Source organism: Schistocerca americana, chromosome 7, assembly GCF_021461395.2.
Source record: "Schistocerca americana isolate TAMUIC-IGC-003095 chromosome 7, iqSchAmer2.1, whole genome shotgun sequence".
NCBI lineage: Eukaryota > Metazoa > Arthropoda > Insecta > Orthoptera > Acrididae > Schistocerca > Schistocerca americana.
Genome location: NC_060125.1, coordinates 332,848,621 through 332,873,300, shown reverse-complemented (window position 1 = coordinate 332,873,300; position 24,680 = coordinate 332,848,621).

Here is a 24,680-nt window from a genome sequence, read left to right as displayed (position 1 = left end):
GTACCCTCCGCCACACACCGTAAGGTGGCTCGCGGAGTATAGATGTAGATGTAGATGTAGATGTATCTTAGATGCCTTGCAACGTGCTGTTCAGAAGGGATCTCCACTCCCTCGTACTTGTACGAATTTATGGGCGCCCTTGCAGGATTCATGGTGTCAATTCCCTCCCTTGCCACGTCGTGCTGGGGCACTTCTGCGTGCTCGCAGGGACCCTGCCCGATATTAGGCAGGTTTTTTGGTGACGTGTGGGTGCTATTCTGCCATTCTGCGCAATGGGTTAATCTGAGATATACCCTTTACCCTGTGGCTCCTGCAAAATGCAATTTCCACCCCCACACTACTGCAGAAGACAGACAGACGCTCCTAACGTTCTAAAGAGAAATGCCTGAAAAACTTTCACCAATTAATATCTTCTGGAGTCGTCCGCTGTAAGGAAATGACACAAAAATTCGCAAAATTTCTTACGTAACTAGTGGGATACTTGGGTACTGGAGTAGTGCTAGTTGGTGTAAGAAAAACATGAAACTAACGATAATTATTATTTATTTTGCAAAAATTCTGAGAAATCACAATGGAACTTTTAGTCATGATCTGAACAAGTTACTTCCGGGTTCTTTTCGGAATGTGAAGTTACCTCTTAAGGATAGGATTCGCTAATGAAATTTCTATACAAGATTGTTATTGACTTGGCAGAATGGCTGAGAGCCGCACCTACTCAACCTGAATAATTATCCGTTAGAATGTTGCCAGGTACGGTTGAGGCTGTCACGTGTGAAATGCAGTGAAGTGTACTGTTGTGGAGGAAATATGCGGCTCGCAAGAGCTGTAGCGTACAATACCGTAAGCTGCGATAACTGTTGTCTGCGCCGCTCGCTGCTGACAAATAAGATGACTCTCATTCTATCTGGATTGACCTTTACCAATCAAACTCTCCTTGCACCTTGATGAAGTCAAGGACTCCTATACGCCCCTAGTCTAACTATTGGCGTGGTAGACTGTTCAGATAACCAGTCCACTCAAAAATTCGCTCGCAGGCGTTTAACTATAACTCTGTCCGTTCACACAGCACTATAAGTGTGGCGGCCAACACAGTGAACAACGCTTAATCGCAAGGACTCAATATAGAGTCGCATTCCGATTCTCTCTCAACAGAGGTGCTCTCCCTGTGAAGTACGGAGGAGAGACTTGTTCCTCGCTCTTTGAGTACACGTACGAACGCACACGCTCTCGTTACGTGTTCTCGCTCCAAGAGCGACAACGGAACGGCCCATCTCCATGCCAGATGTGAAGGGGTATATCTTTTGGTCTCTTCCATTACTCCTTCAGCTCAATGGGTCAGAAATATCGTCTGCCAATCAGCGTTGTTCTTCTAAAACGGGAGAATGACGTTTCGTTTAAGGCGACCAATCCGGAAATCTGTAGCATCGGAGTTTGGCGTTTGCTTTCTCCCTGTGAAACTCTCTGAAACTGCGTTCTATATTTGTAAAGAATGGGTAGGCTGGGCACACCCACACAATGTAGCGGAATTTGCTTTTAAGCCGAACACGGGGTTGTTCTTCCTTTCACCCGGGCAAACGCTGTCTGCTCTATGGGCAGTCGCCAGCCGACGAAGATAGGCTAAGTCATCCCTTGAAGGGACCGGCCGCGCAGCGTGCGATTTGCGTCCCCCGGAACTAAAAGCCCCTGCGACCGTCGTTTGTTGGATGTGTATGTGTGCGCCAGCCTCGAGTATTTCAATCTCGGACCGCATTTGCGATTTATTAGTTCATATCGTTTACATGAATTCATACAACACTGACTTTATCTTATCGAGTTTGGGTTCGATGAAGCGTCTTGATGTGCGGAATATGATTGTGAGGGCGGAATATATAAGGTCAGGAGACTACGACGTCTTACAAGGTGTACTAGTTTCTTTGGTTTTTCAGTCTTGAATCACATCGTTGTCTGTCTGTTAAGATCTCTTCTAGTAAGGAAAGGTAAAATTTACGTCAGTTTACTATCCAGTGACACTAATTGAGAATCTGTGCGACCACTTCGATCGGGCTGTTTGCGCCAAAGACCCTCAACCGAGAAACCTACAGCAGCTGGCCACAGCACTGGAGTCGGCATTGCTTAACACTGCTGTCGGTACTTTCCAGAACGCTGTTGTCTCTTTTATCACACGCCTGGTGTTGCGAAAGCTGGATATTCAAGCTTTTGACAGATGCTCACGTTTATGTGACTGGACAGCGTACTTAGGTCTATGGACCCTCGGCGGCAGAAAAAAATCAAGCTTCTGAATCAATGTAGTGTGAAGATACGACCATTTATGTCACATATTTCAACATTCACATACTCACTCATCAAATCCAACAGATGAACCGTCTATAGACTCAATGAAATTCGTACAGAAATCTTAGAGCATGAGTCCTACTCGCCACTGTCCTCTTCTTTTTCATTTTCTCTGACATGGTAAGAAGCCTTGGGCAGTGGTAAAGAAACTGTTTGTGAGCGATACAATTAAGCTACATGTGGGGGATAAGCCAGGTAATAATTTTGTTCTCAGTGTTGTAGTACGTGTTATGCTACGCCTCGTAGCAATTCGAGTAGCTGGGAAACTGTATCTGACAGCAGTAGTGTGTGGGACAACAGCAGCCTAAGGAAGAGTCTAAGGACCAGCGACTTCCGGAGCCTGAGAGTCCGAGCCAACATACTGAAGGCATGAAAAACTCAGTTAAGAGCCAGTTGTTGCTTTATGTAATTACCAGACACGAAAGGTTACGTGTTGCGCCAGGTCAGATATTTAGCTGGGCTATTGTTAATACCGAATGAATTATTGAAACATAATTGGGGACTATGAGGCGCGTTATGTGTCTGCGATAGCACTTCTATTTCCTGAGTATACTTCAGTGATAATGTGGAGGCGAGATGATTATTTTTTTTCTTCTTTGTGTTTTCTTGCACACTGAGAACAGTATTTACTGATTCACAGAATTTTCGGGAAGTGCATGGGTATTTGCTCGCTGGAATATAAGCTTTTGCAGGACCTAAAGTTTTTACGTAGAGAAAAACTTGATTCAGCATGCTGTCAGATTTATATTTAGGGTCAGAATTAGCAAGTTTTACTCATTACTTATTTCACAGCTTCATGGATTTATGTATTAGGCCCCTATTGATGGACATTTCACCTTTTTAATATTGTTCAAATGCTAGGGAATTGTAGTTTGGAACAGAGTGCAGTTATTCCCCCACCATCAAATAACTCAAAAACTACAAGTACTAGAAGCAATGGCGAGCTCAGTAACCAAAAACGCTAAGAGATACTGAGCGTAATCTGCATTTTAGCCAGATTCTCCCCCCCCCCCCCTCCCCACGCTCTCCTCAGACTTCATCAATGACAACATATATTGTTGTGAGATTTTTTCCCGTCCCAATCACCTTCCCCTACCACTCTGACGTCAGAGGCCAATGTATAGAATTCCGGGAAGTTCGAAAAATGTCGGAAAACTGAAAATAACCCACTTGTGCAGTAGGATTTTCCCCCAGGCCTCTGACATCGGAGGCCACTTGTTGTAAGTGTATAATGATGGTGTGGTGTCACCGCCAGACACCACACTTGCTAGGTGGTAGCCTTTAAATCGGCCGCGGTCCGGTAGTATACGTCGGACCCGCGTGTCACCACTATCAGTGATTGCAGACCGAGCGCCGCCACACGGCAGGTCTAGAGAGACTTCCTAGCACTCGGCCCAGTTGTACAGCCGACTTTGCTAGCGATGGTTCACTGACAAATTACGCTCTCTTTTGCCGAGACGATAGTTAGCATAGCCTTCAGCTACGTCATTTGCTACGACCTAGCAATGCGCCGTTATCATTTGCTATTTATCTTGTGATGCATGTACCGTCAGACTGATGTTCACCAATTATGGATTAAAGTTAAGTATTCCAGCAGCTACGTACTTTTCTTGCTAGTATAACTCCTTTAACTGTTCCAGACCTCACGCCAGCCTGCGTGAGCTTAAACGCGTGCCTTTCGGCTACCCGTTACTGTGGATTGGCTGTCTTGCCAGTCCACAACAGGTGTGAAATTAAAAATCCGGGATACGTATTGTTCCTTTTGGTACAAAATTAAAAAAAGTCCTAGATGACGGGCCCGGGAATACGGGCGCAGCCAAGGTAACACTCAATTAACAAGACTTCATGCACACGTGGCCTCAGTTTGACTTAAGTCATCGTTAGGTTCACAACACGTGAGGCAACATGACGTTGAAAACAATAACATATACCTCAGGTTGAGAGAACTGGAATTTACGATATTTCTTTACCACATGGTACATTAACTTCGAAGCAATGCTTTTTACACATGTGTCACGTTATTTATTTGTGTGGAGTGGGCAGAGGATAGGAGACTGGAAGTTTTAGAAAGAATTGCTTTCGAAACTTACTGAAAAGCCGCAGCAACTATTATTCCTAATACACCTCCACCAACCGCGAAAATAAGACAATTCGCTGGTTTAGAGGAGAAGACCACTCTCTATCCAACCAGTATTTAATCCGTTACATTTATATTCAACAGTGTTCATATATCTGCTTCAACAGCAAAAATTTATGTTTAGAAACTCGGAAAACTAGTTCGAGGGATCGATCTAAATAAGAAAAGGTGGATAACCATTCTAGCAGATGAATGAATCGGCATCTCGTTCACCTGACGTCCTATGAATACATGGTTCCAAAACATCAGCACACTCTGGCTCTCTCCAAAACGAGTTGGTACTGGTAAAGTACTGAAAATGTCTTATTGGTGGTTAAACATGTAATTTAAATTAGGATATTCTTGTTTGGAAATGAAGTGTCCTGAGTCGACTAGCTCGTAAATTTTCTATTACACTTTATACTCTTAGAAGGAAGAGACATCGTAACCCATTAATTGTTTTGCAAATGTGCCAGTGTTTTTCTACGCTTTTTATGGTGCGCAGTGGTTCATTTCATTAAGGAACCAACGTGTTCTGAATATTTACTGGCATTTGTGTGTATCATCTTCAATTTGTAAATTACTGACAACTCAGTAGTGTGTGTGATTGTGTGTGTGTGTGTGTGTGTGTGTGTGAGAGAGAGAGAGAGAGAGAGAGAGAGAGAGAGAGAGAGAGAGAGAGCAAGAAACATCTCTCTTATAAAATAATATTATGTGCATTACATCGGATATTACAGAACATAGCTTTTAGCTAAGTCCCAAAACCATGCTACTTTATTTTTTATAACTCTACTCTTGTAACCACTACACCATGATGAACTTACAAAACTTTAGAGTTTGTGCCATAACTTAGACCTGATGAAGGATTTAACAGTTAATATTTCATTATGTGGCGCTTAATTACATCAAACTGTACCATGAACAACATCTTTTATTAATCTATAAGGTTATGGGACCTTGAAATGGCAGACAGTCATAACATGCAAGTAAAAATATGAAAACTAACAGCTACGAAATCCAGTAAGTCATTTCAGAAGCACCCCGCCTAGAACACTAACAAAAGTCGACAGCAGTTGCCGTGGTCTTCGATATCGCGAGTATTTTTAAAATGACGACATGTGAGCGTGTAGTTATGTGCGAATGTAGTCTTGAGAACTGGCACCTGCACAGTTCTATGACGTCTGAATTAGGATATGGGAGAAGATTTCGCCAACCCTATGAAGTCAGAATCCAATGTGTAGATCTCAGGGATACAGGTGCAGGATACAGGGTGCAGGGTACAGCGTGTCCAAAATTTAAAAAAGTCCGCGACCAGCTGTCCTAAGTATTAACCATTTCCGTCACATATCTGACACTGTACCTTTCTTGTTTAAACAAACAGATTTGCTTTGGAACACACATTAGCTGAGTTTAGAGCTGACTTGCCCTAAGGTTAATTATCTGCGGTAGGATAGAAAGTGAACAAAAGTGTCTTTATCATCATCGAAACCACTGACATCAGTCCTCTGACGCCCCAGTTTAATCAAATTCCCCCACTCTACTTGTGCTATTTAAACATATGACAGTACGTTTGGAGCTTACTTGTCCTGAGTAAAAACTGGTGGGAGATGATTCAGTAACTACTTAGTTTAAAGTGGTGAAAAAACACTAAACCCCTTGTCCAATATTTAAAATGGCGAGAAATTCTAAACTACGCTTATCCTAAGTTTAAATCGATGGGAAGCACTACGGTTGTCCAAACCAGGGCACTTAATCTAGTTTTAAGATTGTGTCACTCATTTGTAAAAACTGCGTAGTTGCCGATACTTGCCACTGTCGTGTGTGGTAGGGCAGGAATAGGAGAAGCATGCATTATAGTGCTATTTGACTAAACCAGCCGTGCTGAATTGTTGTCAGAAATCGCAAGGACACCCCTTCATTGCCACCACCGTGTCCCGTTCAGTTGGTGCGTACCACCTACGCAGTGCCAGAGGATGACTCTAGTCACCACACTACACTTACCACCTGCTAAAACAGCGGACAACACACTGGCAGCTGTCTCCCGTACACTCGGAAGCTCAATATAGAGTACGTTGCGTGCCTGCAGCTGTGCGTTGTGGTAGAATCTTCTCACGAAATTCCAGTCACCAACCCTCTCCTCCGAATGCGAAAATATTTTGTTGACACCGACCTACACAGGGAGAAATGATCACCATGTTAAAATAACGGAAATTAGAGCTCGTACGGAAAGATATAGGTGTTCGTTCTTTCCGCGCGCTATACTAGGTTGGGATAATAGAGAATTGTGGAGGTCGTTCGATAAAACCTCTACCAGGCATTAAATGTGATTTGCAGTTTATCCATGTAGCTCACCAGGGAGCAACACGCCTGTGTCACTACGCCATGTCGCACAGTTTGGAACGTAGGGAGATGCATGTCGGCTATTATTCGATACGGACTGGGTATCCAACCACACTTGGCCCTAACCTTAATTTAGAACTGGACGGTTTTTTGGCCTCTTAAACCTCTAAATGCGACGCTATTAACATTCCAAAGTGGGAAATCTATTTCTAAACGATTTTAGAGGCGTTTTCATGCTCGTAAGCATTTGCTGGTGAGAGTGATACCTTTGATCTCTAGGGATGCGGACTTATACAATATCGTGCATATCTATAGAAATTCATTGAATCCTGCGTCGAAAGCCCATCATATTCTACCGACGTTATAATCAGTTTCTATGAAAATCAGAGAATTTTTGAGTGAAGTCTCTTCCCCTACCAGCGGACATATACTGTATATCGAAGAACGAATAGTAGTTATTCACTCCGCTATAAACGTAGAAAACAACACATGGCAAAAACCAGAACATTGTCATCTAAGGCGACCTCCCTCCCGCTGTGTTCTACTTTGCACTTACGTCATCAGATATTTCTACAGGATTTCTAAATCATATATGACAGCAGCAAATGTATTTCCCTCAACAAAGCCACCTGTGCAAGAAGTTATTCACAGACCAAGGTTGCGAATGTCCGGAGAAGAATGGTGAAATGACAGTGCGTGTGGACTTGATTGAAATTCAAGAATCTTTCCAGGTTGTGAGACATTTAAATAGGTTAGGCTGCAACAAGGTTTCAAAATATACTCTGAAACAAACAAAGCACTACGAAAGAACTATCCAAATCGTACGGAAATCGGTAGATGTGATATGCATGTACAGGCAAACTAAACATTACAATTTCAGAAATATTGGACGATTTATTCAATAGAAAGGGAGTCTCCAGATACGTATTCGTCCTGGAGCCTCACTGACTGGAGTAGAATTGTCTTCAGTGATGAGCCCCGCTTCGAACTGAACCCCGATGATCAGCCAAGACGTGTCTGAAGACGTCCCAGACAGCGGTCAGATACCAACCTGACTGATGTTGCCATACGGCCTGATAACCAGGCCTTATGGTCTGGGGTGCCATTCCATTTCGTAGCAGAAACTCTTCGATCGTTATCCCCTACAGCCCAACCCAGCAATTAGTGAACTAAGTTCTACGCCCTCGCTCACCACCAGCCACTTCATGCCAAGCCTTCCTGGGCCTGCGTGTCAGCAAGATAATTCCATCCCGCATATGGTGAGAGTTTCGGTTGCTTGTCTAACCCTCTCTCGTGATCAGCGAGGCCACCGGATCTCTCTCCAATTGAAACGTTTTGGACCATCTCGGGATTTTAACGATCTAATGCGGCACAAGTACACGCTATCCTTCATGAGGACATCCAACAAGTGTGTCAATCTATGACAAGCCGAAAACTGCTTTAGTAATAGCCAGAGTAGGACCAGCGCATTATTGACTTGCGCTATTTGTGAAACACTTTCTATTCAATATATTACCCAATTTTTCTGAAAGTGTAATCATTTATTTGTCTGATCATGTACGTCACCTCTACCGATTCCCGTCCCATTCGGTTAATTTCTTCCAGGTGGGTCCTTTTTCTTATCGTGAAGTGTACGTTAAACAATAATCAAACACAGAGTTAATTAATGTCGTGGAGACTGCAAGGTAAGAACACCACAGCAACCGGCAATGAGTTTGATCTTCAGGAGTAAGGTCTCGTTCTGCGAGGGTGAAGAAGGGTAATGGAGACGTCATCTGTTTATTAGCGGCTAACTATGGTTATATGTTAACATGACAGACACATGAGCACTTGTCTTACATGCCGATGGTATGTAATATGGAGCTCTTAAACCCTAAATATGGCTGTAAAAATATTAAGACGTGACATGGAACATGCAAATATCAGTGTCACTTGTGCCCAGCATACTCCAACCAAGAAATGTCTATAATCTAACATGTTTCACAAGACTTGTAAATCATTCTGACCACTTTTAGAAATTGCAGACTTCCAGAACTTCCAAGAAGTGCTGCTGCTGCCACTAATAGTAATAATAATAATAATAATAATAATTACAGTTATAAACTCCGCCATTGCTGGTTGCAAGCCTGGGACCTAATCGTGCAAGTGGTGAGGAAGGAGGAACAGGAAGAGTAGCAATCTCGTAAAAAAATCGGGGTCCCTCTGGCTCCGGATGGTAGTGCCCTGTTATAGGGTCCCTACCTAGGGTTACTAGGCGAAGCAGGTCAACGATCGTAGCGGCAGAAGAGGAATCTGGATATTTTCCAATGGCGTTGAGAGCGGAAGAACCGAGGGGAACAAACCCCATAGTGAAAGCATATTAAACCCAGGCGCGACTGTTCCCGTGTCGGGCGGCATCCTGGTCATCGCCTGATTCCATGTTACAGACGGCTGTTCTAATTACTCCAGCTTTCACCAACTTAGTTTTATTTTTGGGTAGGGTTTCACCCTATCCTACAAATCCATGCCCACGCAACTACCATGACGGCATAACGTACGGAAACTAGTAACCCAGCCGGTTCAATCCGGGTCCAAAATTTTGGTTCAAGTAGGGCAATGGATTCTGGGGCCCTACACCATTATGTTTAGATCAGTCGGAGGATCCATCACCACGCAAACCCATAACGTAGGAGACACATATATTTGGTACACTTAACGTGAACACCATATTGAAAATTGTAAACCAAAAGGAACTCATCAAAACACTTGATGAATAGAAAATCAAACTTCTGGCAGTCCAAGAAACAAGATTCACAACAGATGAAGTGTCAGCTATGGACAATTAGAGGATACTGAAAGAACGACCAGCTATCAAGGTTAAGAAAACAGATAAAACGAAGAATGCAATGTTAATCCTTGGAAAGGCCTTCTCCATTAATAATTCTATAGCTGAATCTATCATAGAGTTCAGATCTCCATCTCCTAGACTGCCTATAGTAACTCTTGCAAGTGGAAACAAATTATACACCATATCCAATGCCCATGCGCCAATAAATGAAGACAATAGAAAGAACCCAGAGATGGTAGAAGAATTTTGTTCGCAACTCGAAGAAGAACTGTTCTTAACCACAGCCAAGCATGTCAAGATCATTATGAGGGACTTCAATGCCCAGATTGGAAAAAAGAGAAAAAGTTCCGGAACATTGTGGGCAAATATGTAGCTCACAAAAGGAGAAACAGAAATGGTGAAAGATTGATGTTTGTGAATGATTTGGAACGAAAATTATGTCCACTCAGTTTAAGAAGGCTCCAAATCAGATGATGGTTCAAAATGGTTCAAATGGCTGTGAGAACTATGGGACTTAACTGCTGAGGTCATCAGTCCCCTAGAACTTAGAACTACTTAAACCTAACTAACCTAAGGGCATCACAAACATCCATGCTCGAGGCAGGATTCGAACCTGCGGCCGTAGGGGTCGCGCGGTTCCAGACTGTGGCGCCTAGAACCGCGATGCCACACCGGCCGGTGGAAAGCAGATGAAAATATGGCGTTCACACAATCCCATGTTAGGAGAATTTCAGATTGATCACGCAGCGACTACCAGGCCGAAGGAAACAATGAACGTCAGAGTGCAGAAAGGTGCCAATTTCGATTTCGACCATTATCTAACAAAGGTGAAATTGAAATCAATCCCTGTTAATCGGAGAAGGAAAACCCGAGAATACAGAAATACTGAATTGAAGAACTGAAATCAGTGAAGAAATAATTGAGAAGTTTCAGCATGAACTTGACACGTGAAACTCCAACGAGTGGGACAAAATGGCTCAGAAGATTCAGCAAGCAGTGAAACAAACAATTTTCCATGCTAAGAAAAAGAAACATCCATGGGATTATGAATGTGAAGATGCCTTACGGAAACGTTCTCAAGCTTGGAACAAGTGGAATTCTACCAAACAGAACTTCAAAGAATTTTAAATCCAAAGGAGAGTGACAAAAAAAGTATTTAGGAACGCCAAACGTAGTTTTGAAATAGCTAGAAGAGAATTTCCAGAAGAACAACACCAGAAGCTTCTATCAGACATTTAAATCAAAACATAGAGGTTACTCATTACCCAACATATGTTTCAAAATTAATCAGGGCAAACTGATTATGAACAACAAATAGAATTTTGAACACTTGGCTAGATACATAAAAGAGTTGCTCAACTGTGACCCACACCAGAATAATTAACCTTCGAGAAACCACCCCACCAGATAAAAAGGACATACGAGATCATCAGGGGCTTGAAGAACAATAAAGAGTGTGGCAAATATTTAATTGTTGCAGAACTTTTAAAGTACGTAGGAGACATGAGCCGTGGCGCGGCTCTCGGGCACAAGACGCTATCGATTACTCGTCTGGTTGAGGTTGGCACTATGTGCGATCGCGATCACCTCCTGTCGGAGCGGGTCCTAACGAGGGAGTGAGTGCGAGTACGGGAGTCTGGGGCGGACAGCGGGGGATCACGGACATTGCGGCCGCACTCTGAGGCGACAGGAGAAGAGTTGTTGTGCACGGCCGAGAAGGGAGCGTTGAGCAAGGCGGCAGTCAGCATCGCTTTCCGGGGGGACAGAGTTGCGGCAGTCCAGCGAGCAGACTCCAGCGCCGGGAGCAGTGCTCCGCTTTGTGTACGTGACGTGGGTCGTATTTTGGCGCAGTATAGTTTGCTTGGTACGCATCTGGTGCTCCCTTTATGCCCACGTGTGTTGTTCTGTCCGTATGTGCATTGAAAAGGTTACGCTCCGGCTGGAACAGTGGCTTGTGCTTTACGTTCATGCACCCCGACTCATTTGTTTTGCTGCAGGCAGCTGTAATTTCAGAGATTATTTTTCGTCGCGGTCGTCTTAGCCTGGTGGTGCCTAGTATCCGAGAACAAGACAGCTAACGTGTGACCTGTTGTTTTGGGTTTTGGAGTCCTGTTTGGGCAACCTAGCTATCAAGCACATAAATGTATTGCTGCCGAGTGAGGTTAGTCCTAATCTTGTGGAACTGAGCTTTCAGTGACTGGCTCGTCTGCAAATTGATTAATTTAACCTTTGTGGTGTGTTGTATTTTTGCTTTCAATGGTGAATTTCTTGTCATTCATTTGTGTATGTTTCGCCGTTAATGATACCAGTGAGTAAGATAGCAAGGTCTTGAAAGGCTTGCGTATCGTGACAGTATTTTTGGCAACTGTTTCTTGTTTATCGGTTTGGTGAAAACTTATGCCAAGTTTACTAATTTCCGCCTGTGGTCCGGAAGTTGGTTTGACGGTAAAGCCGTTGGTAAATCTTTACTGGACCTAACTGTTAACTGATCTTGCGTTGAACTAATGACATTATTAAATCGTTTCTTGTGTGCTATAAATTGTATTACCATAGACAAGGAGAAAGGGCACATTCTGCGGTCGAGGGGTAGGCACGGTTGCTGCTTTGCGCGTGGCGTCTTGTCGCTCGCTATCATTTACCGCGTTAGTATGGGCGGCGTGAGATTTGTTTGCTCGCGGTTGTATGGCCGCTAGTCAGCTGTGCCTGCTCCCGCTTCAGGGTGTGCCGTGTTTCGTAACGCGCACGCCGACTTTCAGTCACTGTTACTCCTGTGTTGCTGTCGGTCGCTTACCGGAACGTTAGTCTGTTTTAGCACGCTGGCCACTGGGCCGTGACGGTGTCGGTTGATGACCAGCGTTGGGGCGGTCTTCCGCTCTGAGTGGCTTCGGTCGCTTGGACTTGGCAGTTACCTTCTGGTTAGACAGATCAAACTTGTTTATTTTCTGTAAATTGCTAAGTAGTTTGTGAGAAAAGTTGTAACTCAGCTTTTCATGATTTTACTCAATTCAAGCATTTTGGTAAGGCATTTTCCTATCTATGTTTTATTTAAATGAGAATTCTTTATTGGGGTTATTCGCCTGTTGAAGCTTAACATAAAATTTGTAACTTAGCTTTCATGAGTTTACCTAATTTAAGCATTCTTGTAAAGCAGTCATTTATCTACGTTTTATTGATTGGTAATTCTTTATTGTGGTTATTCACAGGCTGAAGGTTAACATATGTTTGTAACCAAGTTTATGTCCTTGCTTAATTGAGATTTGTTAAGAGGCTTTATTGCTGGAAGATCATTAAAGCTTGAGTGCTTGTAATTGTGGATATTGTTGTCTATGTTGTGGGCTACCCTTCCACTTCCACAGCCAAGCTGTCCTATCTACAAGTACAAGACAGTTTCATGGAACTACTTGAAAGAATCTTTGAAAAAATCTGGCTCACTTGAGAGATCGCAGAAGAATGAGAGATGCTGTCATCCATCCAATGTCAATAATTGCAGAGAAATATCACTCCTACCAGTAGCATACAAGAACCTTACCATTGCTCTAAAACATAGAACAGAACAGCACATAGATCAACAACTAGGTGAATATCACGCCAGCTTTAGGACAGGAAGTTCGTGTGCAGAGCAGATCTCTACCATCAAAACCTTAATCAAAACAAAGACACTAGCAGCTGATAATAAAGTGATCATGACATTTGTGGACTTTGAAAAGGGGTACGACTTCGTATATAGAGACACATTACTAGAAGCGCTGAAAGAATTTGGAATAGATGATAAGACAACGAGGCTTATTCAGCAAAACACTAACAAACACCCGATCACAAATTAAATATTTAGAACTCTCAGAGCCCTTTGAAATCAATACAGGTTTGAGACAAGAGACAATGTCTCTCTGGTCTTGTTCAACTGTGTTTTAGAAAAAGTTATCAGGGAATGGAGAAAAGAAATGACACAGTTCAACTTTCCAAATGGAATCAGGCTAGGCCGCAAACAGTCTGGGCTTACATTTGAATGCCTCGCGTTTGGAGATGATATAGTGTTTTTTTGCAGAGAATCTGCAAATTGCAACTAAACAGATTGAAGTCCTCAAGGAAACATCAGTGAAATCAGTATTGCAAATATCTTTTGAGAAGACACAATATATGAACATGAATGCCACTAATCCAGGCTGGAAAATGAAGACCAAGTATGACGACATCAGAAGAGTTCAGAGGTTCAAGTACCTAGGAGAGATTTTGACTCCAAACCACAATTAAAAGATTGAAATTGAAGAACCGGTATTCAGATTGTGGCAAAACACATACAAATCCAAATCACTCTCACACCAGGCCAAATTCCAACACTACATCACAGTCGTCAAAAAAATCAAAAGAAATGGCTCTGAGCACTATGGGACTTAACATCTGAGGTAATCAGTCCCCTAGACTTAGAACTACTTAAACCTAACTGACCTAAGGAAATCACACACTTCCATGTCCGAGGCAGGATTCGAACCTGCGAACGTAGCAGCAGGGCGGTTCCGTACTTAAGCGCCTAGAACCGCTCGGCCACCACGACTGGCAGTCGTCAAACCTGAAAGTTAATATGCATCTGAGACAATAGCCAGGAAGGGACTTTCAGACTTAGAAAAGAAAGAAAGCAAATTGCTGAGTAAGATTCTTGGGCCCAGAAAAATATCAAATTAATTTACGTTCCACCTAAGATCAAATCAATAACTTTATCAACGATTTGAAAATGTCACCACCACAACGAAGAAGAGAAGACTGCCTTTCTATAGACATATTAAAAGAATGGCATCAGAGAGGCTCGCCCACAAGATTCTTCTCTTCCAGGAGAACAGGAACACCCAAGTTCCATATGTGAAAGAAGTGCACTGGGATCTAGAAAATTGCGGGATCACTGCAGAAGAAATTGTGAACAGGCAGATCCTTAGGAAAAAGTTTGCGGAGGTGAAAGAATTCTTCGAGGAGAAAACGAGGAAGAACAGAGTATTCTCGGCATAAGAACGTGCACGAGTGAGCCAACCGATGAAGGAGTACTGGCGAAAGAGGAAGGAGGAGAACGTTATAAGGAGAGGGAACTAGTGTAAACGTAGCCCATAGATAGCTGTAACTAAAATAAAAATAAATGAATAATTACAGCTATAATGACAGCGTTATATGTGTCCCCGCCTGTGTGAAACACCGTTTTGTCTCTAATGACTTCAGTGTAGACAGTATGTTAAACACCAAACAAACTTCCTCTAAACAGAAAGAAATATAATGTTCGTGCCAGCATTTTCATTGTAAGCGATTTTTAAGCAAATTCTCACTTGCAACACACGCAAAGATCATCGGATCAACAATACTGCGTAGTGCACCTGGTACGTTGGAGCAGAAATCAAATAATTATTTGAACTGTTTTCAGTCTTTGAGTTTCCACCATCACGTACATCTGAACCACTCGTAGCGCCGCTAGCATTGATAGAGTTCCTGTGAGTATTGTATACAAAGAAACCGCGAAGTATGGAAACAAATACGAGGGTCAGTCAAAAAGTAATGCCTCCTATTTTTTTTTCTACGTTTAATTGTCAGGAAATTTAAATGCAATTACATAGGTTGAAAACCACAACATTGAGGATCATTTTGTCATTTTTCAATGTAATCTCCGCCCATCTCTACAGTTTTGGTCCATCTTTGAACAAGGGCATGTATCCCAGCACGGTAAAAATCACAGCTCTGCTTCCTAAGCCATTGACGCACGGATGTTTTGACGGCCTCCTCATCTTCAAAATGAATCCCACGATGAGCTTCTTTTAGTGGCCCGAACAGATGGAAGTCTGATGGTGCCAGGTCAGGGCTGTATGGGGGATGAGGCAAAACTTCCCATCCAATTTTGACAATCTCGTCAGAGGTGTGACGACTGGTGTGTGGTCTTGCATTGCCATGCAAAAGAAGAACATCTGCCATTGATTTTGTTGGGCGAACTCGCTGAAGACGTGCTTTAAGTTTGTTGAGGGTTGTGACGTATTGAACAGAATTTATTGTGCATCCCTGCTCCAAAAAATCAACCAGAATCACACCCTCTGTATCCCAGAAAACTGTTGCCATAACTTTCCCTGCCGATCGCACAGTTTTGAATTTTTTCTTCCTCGGCGAGCTTGTGTGACGCCACTCCATTGACTGCCTCTTTGATTCGGGTTCAAAAAAATGCACCCATGTTTCGTCCCCGGTCACAATTTTTTTCAGAAACTCATCTCAATCCAAACGGAAGCGCTGCAAGTGTTGGGAGGCTATTGTTTTCCTTGCCTCTTTATTCTGATCGGTTAACATTCTTGGAACCCACCGTGCACAAACTTTTGAGTACCCCAATTGTTTAATAATCGTGATCACACTGCCTTTACTAAGAGAAATAGTGCGACACACTTCATCTGCAGTCACCCGACGGTCACCACGAATGATGTCATCAACTTGCTGAATGTTGTGTGGAGTCACTGCACTCACCGGCCTGCCGCTCCGCTTTTCGTCAGTCAACGGTGTTTGCCCTTCAGCTTCCTTACAACGACGAACCCATCGTCTAACAGTGCTGACATCCACTGTCACAACACCATACACCTTCTTCAGTCTTTCATGAATGCGTATGGGCGTTTCACCTTCTGCATTCAAGAATTCAATCACACAACGCTGTCTCAAACGAACATCGATGTCGGCCATCTTACAAACTTCTGCTGTGCTGCCACCTGTTGACACAGAAAGTTACTACTGCAGTGGATCGCAGAAGAAGGTTTGAGGAATGGCGCCAAATTCAAAATTTTCACTTAACTTAATTTCTTTAAGTAGAAAAAAATGGGAGGCATTACTTTTTGACCGACCCTCGTATGTGTCCTGCTCCGATATACCAGGTGCTACATCGTGGAGTCTGTTTGCGTGCTGAATTTTTTTCCGCCGGCCGCTGTGGCCGAGTGGTTCTAGGCACCTCAGTCTCGAACAGCGCTGCTGCTACGGTCGCAGGTTCGAATCCTGCCTCGGGCATGGAAGTGTGTGATGTCCATTGTTTAGTTAGGTTTAAGTAGGTCTAAGTCTAGGGGACTGATGTCCTTGGATGTTAAGTCCCATAGTGCTTAAAGCCATTTGAACCATTTTTGGAACTTGTTTTCTGCCGATACTTAAAGACACCAGGCCATGCATTGTGAGCATTACTGGCCCATCACAACGAGAGAGAAATAATAAATGAAAAGCAGGAAAACATGTACACATGCACGTATTGAATAGTAATAATAATAACAATAAAAATAACAATGACAAATTCTGGGAGAGATTAATACTTACATTGTTGAACTTTGACGATAATTCATAATGATCAGCCTTTCACTACGATGCATAGACAACGTTGTAGGCCGTGCTTATACCCACAGGTCAGCCATCTTGGATCCTCAACTTTGATTATGACTTCATCGATGACGCCCTCTATGACCATCTCGGATTCTGATGTGTGCGATTTGACCATAATAAAGCATTCAAGATATCGCCTGATTTATTTTAATCGAGTAACATACATACTGGCTTTTGTGGTGCCGCGTGCAGCTGCGAATGTATGCACTGCTCATGCAAAATTTTGAGAAGATTACTTATATAACAGCACAACCAAAGCACAACGGACATGTTTTTGTAAATCATTAGATAGTTGTTGACGTAGGACTTGACAGCGTTAACATATTGCTCTTTATAATAATCCAGTAGACAGCAGTACAACGTATTTGGACACCACAATTTCATTACTGTTCTGAAGAAGGGAACATACCGTAAGTTATCGAGCGGCCCAGAAACGACAATCATATGGTGATTGCATATTTTCATCTGTCTCGTTAATTGTATCCTCTTTTAGTTATTCGGCATAATAAAATTTATATCTGATGGCATCACAGGTTTCTGCGTGCTCTGTCAACTCCACAATACAAAATGCAGACTTTTGATCAATCCTACATCTTCAAAAAATCGCATAGGTTTATTTATTTATTAATCTTTCGTTTTTTATTACTGGTTTCGGTATCTTAGTCCCATTCTCAAATAACCATTTCTGATATTAGATAATCTGGCATCACCACTGGTTAACACCAATCTAAAATTCATTTGGTTGTAACCAATGGTGATGTCTCATCCCCACCAGTTATCTTGGCTGATGGGAGAAATAATTTTGTGGTAAGTTCTATGGGACCAAACTGCTGAGGTCATCGTTCCTTAAGGTTACAAAACTGAACTCGCATTCGGGAGGACGACGGTTCAATCCCGCGTCCAGCCATCCTGATTTAGGTTTTCCGTGATTTTCCGAAATCGCTCTGGCCAATGCCGGGATGGTTCCTTTGAAAGGGCACGGCCGACTTCCTTCCCCGTCCTTACCTAATCCGATAGGAGCGATGACCTCGCTGTCTGGTCTTCTCCCCGAACCAACCCAACCCAACCCATAAGGTTACACACTACTTAATCTAACTTTAACTAATACTAACTAACACACCCATGCCCGAGAGAGGACTGGAACGCCGACGGCGGGAGCCGCGCGAACCGTGACAAGGCTTCCCAAACCATGCGGCTGCAACGCGCAGCGAGAAATATTTGCTTGAGAGTTGGACTGCGGCCCTGGAAATAGTCTCAAAGACTGAAAGATAAACAAATAAAACAAATATGTTCTAAGCTACGGATCTACTAGTGAAATTTTCGTTTGACAGTGATGGATAAATCATGAAAAATTTTATTAATGGATGCTTTGCTTCCAGCGATTGTCTAATCATACAACAAAGTGTTTATCTAGATCTTTAATGCAATCTGTGTAATTTTTTATGTTGCAGTTTAGCTGTCAGTCCCTACAACAAGTAGCGATCATCTGCTTATCTTTGCGTTTATCGCTACAATATTTTGACGTTGCATCTTCTTCATCCGAAAAACAGCATTATGTAGCTTCTGACATTATGCGTCTCGTCATTTATATAAACTTCGAAAAGTAATTGTCCCGGTACCCTACCTTGTGCTACTCGTCGCATTACTTTTATGTCTTTTTATGTCTGTTATGCCTTTTATGTCTTTTATGTCTGAAGATTTCTTTTTGTTAAGAATGAGAAGCTCTCTCACTTTTGATTCGGTGTCATGTCGCTTAATGTTCTTAGGGAAGATGATTTTCATTACGATATGATGTCATACATAATAATGAAGTGGAAGAGGTGCACGATTTAACAACGGGGAAAATGGAGCTCAGGTCGAGGAAACTGAGATTCAAGGACCGAACCCAGGTCGAGAGGAGTGAGGAAATGACAACCAATGCCACTGACCTTCAGTACAAGCCACAGATAGTTTAATGGTCGGTAACAGCCGAACATACGCATAGTTTTGTTTTGTTATAATAGTTTTAAACACAAGAATCATTTCTTTAGATTTTTTTGTAATTCCACCATGGTAGTCAGCATAGGGGCTTCTCCCATTACTGCTAGTCGTAAGAGTTGGCGTTGTTAGAATTTCTCTTTACAAATATTTCCTCCTAACATGTATCAAGCAGACAGGATTGACAACCCTGTGAGACAGAGGCCACACAGAGACTGCATGACAGCTGGTCGACATGACATCATTGGGCTATGTGAATGGAAGTAGGTGTGGATAAGCCCCTTCAAGCCACGAGCTGTCAACAAAGAGCTGGTTCCCTGCTCCATGCGAGCACTTTCGCCGTCGCTTCCCACTCAAATGTCCCGTGGGACCTACCGCTGAATGGAAGGACAAATGCGGGCCACCACCATTCAGCTGCCTGTGGAGCGCTGAATGGTGGTACTTACGTGTCTGGAAACGTATTAACACAGATGGTGGGAGGTGTCCATATGCTGCCCAGGTCATCCCACGATGGTCTTCGACAGTGGTAATGCATTGCAGACTACCATGCCATCCAAGATGGTTAGCAATCGAGACGCCACTGTTTTCTGCCGACAGACAAGGTCCTGCCACACTGTGAGTGCCTCCTGTACTGTACATGGCGAGAAAAAGAGGTAACCAATCTTGGCAGACTCATCCCACACAGCTGCCACATGATACATGTAGTGCAGTGTTTATTCGTGTGGCAACTGTAAATTTAAAAACTGCCTCCCTAAAGACTTTTGAGAAGGGAGCTGTAGGATATTTGTTGTTTTCATTAATTTATTTTATGTATGTTTGTTTTACATATGTTTTATATACGCCTTGCTGTTTTCATTTTTACAAGATCGCATGAATTTTCTGTGTTTTCTAATCAAGTTTTTTTTCTCTCTCAATGAACTCATGTAGCAGTTTTCCATTTTGTGTAAAGATTCAGTTATTTTATGTCAATGACATGTTGTTTTGTTGTGTTGACACCTTATCTTTGTACTTAAAGGAACAGATTGACACATTTTAGAGAAATAAACTGAACGTATGACACATGCTAAATGAAAACTATGGATCTTTTACATTGGGAGAATGAGAGAGCGTTTGTGTTAGATGTTCTATCAAGGAATGAGTACAGCCATGTGTATAATTGAGCAGGGGTAGTAATTTTCCACGAGGCAGAGAATCCTCAAGACAACAATATTATATCCTGGTTGGGGAATAACTTTCACTGGCCCCAACTTCAGGATGAACGAGTAGATAAATGTCTGCAAGTCACTGTAAACGTTTAGTAATTGTCACTTAAGTCTGGGTCTTCACGAATATGATGTAATGGTACGCCCATCACATTTTTATTTCTCACTTTAATTTTGTAGGCATGCAACAGAGATTGTATGGATGACTCCTGGTTGAATGTGGTAAAGACAGGGTGTAACATTGTGCTGGGGTTTATGGTGAACAAAGATTGATTCATGTTTATTTCTTTTATAATGGCCCAACTAAAGTGTCAGAATTTATTCTGTTCCATGTCACGCAACCTTTTAAAGTGTGACACTCCCCATAAATAAGTTTGAGAGGAACGCGGAGGCTATGAGAGATCGCAGGGCAGTTGCACTTCTGATTCGGTGTCATGCCGATTGATGTTCTTAGGGGAGATGATCTTTATTGCTGTCTGTCATCATATATCATGATGAAATGGTGGGCAGTAGTTAACGCTCTTGCTTGTCTGTTCTAATGAACCAATAATAGTAAGCTTTACCTGCGTTCAAAGGAATAGCGTGCCGATTAAAATGGCTGCAGTAAAAGCGTACGGCAACTGGGGGCTGAGGGGAGAGTTGTTTTTCTGAAGAACCTGAGTGAAAACATTTCCGGACTGCCGAGTTCCGCGGTCTCATTGTGCAGACACATTGGATGGCTCCGGTCAGTCTGCGGTCATGTCAAAATAGGCTGACTAGTGCTGAGGAAACGCCGCTGCAATGGGCAGAGCATTGAAGACTGGCAATAAAGCAGAGGTTGGGCCCTTGTTAGGCAGGAAGCCGACGAGACAACTGTGAGCTTTCTGCGAATTTCCGTGTGACAGGACACTGGCGCCCAGACGTCCAGACTCTTGTTCAAAACGTAGTTTAGCGAGTTTATGGAATCTATTTGGAAACTTCGAAATGTACGCCACAAAGGAGATAACAATCATTTGTGGAGGACTGTTGCTCCATCCTGGTCATGTTGTTAGCAAAAGACATGGTGTAAACGTGTGGGAAAGAGGCCGCAAAGCTGAACATTTTTTTTCTTTTCTCCCAGTTAACTTTAAAGTCTCTGACTGGTCAAATGTGTGTATGCAAAGCAAGGGGCAGTCTCCCTTCTTCGAATGCGGCTCTACAGCTCGTGATTGGCTTGTGCTAAAGTGGGAACAGTCTAAGATGTAAATGTGCTTTGCTACCAAGCTGGTGAGGAAAGCTGACAGAAAGATAAGTGGTCACTCCTGTGCTGGCACTTCGCTGATAAAGAACTGTAGGTGACTACCTAAACAGTGAGACTTGTGTCCTTTGCTAGTGTGCCACTTAGAGCCTGTTGCAGTCACCTTCTGAACTGTCAGAGGTACTGCTTCTAGCATCACGCGTGTATGTACTTATTTGTCTTGTGTCGGCTGTCTAAACATTTGACGTTTTCTGTCACGCATAGTGGTGGGATGGAATAAAATTGGTTTGGCAGACCAGCAAACGGATCGACCTGTACACTGGAATCCACCGGGGTTTCAGAGGCTCATAAGGAAGTACCTGCGTTCCAAATTAGCCGAACGCGAGACCGCGTACTTGCGTTTGTCGGGCGCCCGCCATTAATAACAGATTGCTGCCGTCCATGACTTCAGTCACTGAACGCATCATGGTGTACCACCCTCGCCAGCAGAAGGGTAAGTATTCACTGCTACCGCGTAGGTCTCCAATATTTGTTTCTCTGCACTATGTCCTTTCGAACCATATTTTTCTTTATGTAATAGTAGAGTATAGATGATTGGTTGTGGCGTAGTTTTGTGCCACGTTATGAAGTCAGATGAAGCGATTAGGGTTCTGCTTAGTGTCGTATGTCTATCGTCAGCTGATTACTCCGTCCACCATAGACCCCATATTAGCGAAAACATTTATCGAGTAAAAATGTTTGTGTGATGTTTCTTTAGCCACTTCTTTGCTTTGTGATGTTACGAATGAAAACTATATAATTATTTAGTTCACTACTCCTCCCTGTGTTCTGATTAACATTACCTTGCCATTTTTATTAAGGTCCTGATTACAAGAAAAAGAAGCAAGTATACAACGCTTCAAATGGTTCAAATGGCTCTGAGCACTATGGGACTTAACATCTGTGGGCATCAGTTCCCTAGAACTTAGAACTACTTCAACCTAACTAACCTAAGGACATCACACACATACATGCCCGAGGCAGGATCCGAACCTTCGACCGTAGTGGTCAAGCGGTTCCAGACTGAAGTACCTAGAACCGCACGGACACAGGCCGGCTACAACGCTTCAATAAAGTCACAAAGATGGTCTGATATTCGGTGTGATACTACTTTTTTTCGTTAGTGGACTGTGTGAAATTACATCGAACTCTTCCGTAAATCAAGAAACACGATAACAACATTGGTGCTGACATATACTGTCATCTTGGCGTGAGACGAACTGAGTCGTCTGCATTCCACATGGTCGTTGTTTGCAGAATCGCTGTTGATTCCTACAGTGGTGACAACAGGTCGCCAGAAAGGTCACACTTAGCAAGCATATAAAATGTGCCAATATACCACAACATATTTACTCCTGCCACATGGGCCCAGGGCTGCGTCCGTCAGTTCTAGTAACAGGCGATGACTGCATTTTTCCAGGCTCTGCGAACGCTTCGTTTCTCCAGCGACCTAAAGTAGACTGCTGCAAATTTCTTCACATAGGTTGAATCGTATATATATTCCATCACGTCTAATCGCATCCCTGGTGTGGAATAAATTTAGCTGATTTTATTAGCTGATTTTATATCCTGTGGTCAGTCTGATATGGGGACTCCTACCTTTCGTAGAATGATGAATAGGAAGAGCGGTGGTACCCTCTTTCATAGCGAATTTTGTAAAAACTGAATTTTGTACTTCGGTCCACTGGGTCATGTTGTTTCGATATCGTTATCGTCAGTGAGTGTTGGTACAAATAAAACCGATGAATTTTAGTGATGTAGCGTCAGATCAAATTGGACTAGGATATTCGTCAGATCTGTAGACAGAATTTTATAATGTTTGATGGTTTTGATCGCAGTATACTGTATTTACATCTAGATGATAACCCGTTGCGGCTACCTAGCAGTAATCCTCAGATCTATGGAAATAAAAACAAAAACTGTATTTGAATAACTGTGGAAACCTCTTAATAATTTTTAGAAAACATACCTTTTTACAGATATCGAAACATTGAAAATAATAAAAACCGTTTCCACACTATAAATTGTAACTAATTACCACTTTAACCAAAGTATTTATTGCTTTTTCATGCTTTAATATACCGATCGTCATAACAAGGGTTGCAGCCAGGTAGGTTGGCAGGCAGGCTGCTAGTTTCACATATACGAAATGATTACATTTTCACGATAAAAACCGTTCTTCGTGGCCCCGTCCGCTACTCCTCCAGACAAGGACGCAGTAGTTGCCGCCTCCAAGGTAGAAGCGTGACTTCTCACGAAAGATCATCCGCTGCTAGTCTGCAAGGCCTATGTGCGTCGTTGCCGACACCAGGCGAGTCGGGCGCACCGCTGTGGGCGTTTCGGTAGCAGGCCTCGTAAAGGTCGGCGTGCCGCGTGCCCCACGACTTGCCAATTGTACTGACGCTTAAGGGGTGTTGCGTAGGAGGCTGGACAGCCCGCAACGGCTCCTACCGTTGCCACTGGGTCTGTTCACGCGTAGCGAACAATCAATCTGTCCTCCCTCCTTATAACGCGTTTCAGGCCTCCCGGTCCTAAATGTCGCGCAAGCGTGGCTTCCTGCATCTTTTGCTGCTAACAACGGGCGGTGGTGGTGTCCGTACGGCCAGTGATGAGCGCAGTGCGACAACAGGACGACCAAGCTTCTCACAACCCTACTGTGAGGCCTCTCTCGTACTTGTCTAGTCGGGCCACCTGCTGTCGAATGTATCGCCTGGGCACAGTGCTCGCTATGGCGATTTTCCCCGCTGTCCAGTGCTGTCGGCGCGGCTGTTCGGAGCCCTCTTGTATCAGCCGAAGGGCATGACGTCACGACGCCACCCGTGCTCGCCGAGTGCTCTGCCGATCATGCAGACATAAACTTTGGCAACTGCGGAGGGTGTGCCCACCCGGTTTTCAGTGGATCGGATGCATCCTTCAGGTTGTACATCTTTTTATAACGATGAGAGTACTTTTGAAAAATATAAGTTTGCTAACTCTTCATAGCCGGCCGTGGTGGCCGTTCGGTTCTAGGCGCTGCAGTCCGGAACCGCGGGACTGCTACGGTCGCAGGTTCGAATCTGCCTCGGGCATGGATGTGTGTGATGTCCTTAGGTTAGTTAGGTTTAAGTAGTTCTACGTTCTAGGGGACTGATGAACTAAGATGTTAAGTCCCATAGTGCTCAGAGCCATTTTTAACTCTTCATACTGCAACCTTTTGCAACACAAAATTTTTGTGTTTGTAGTTGTTCGAGGATGACATAAGAAATATTGAAGATATGATGTTTTCTT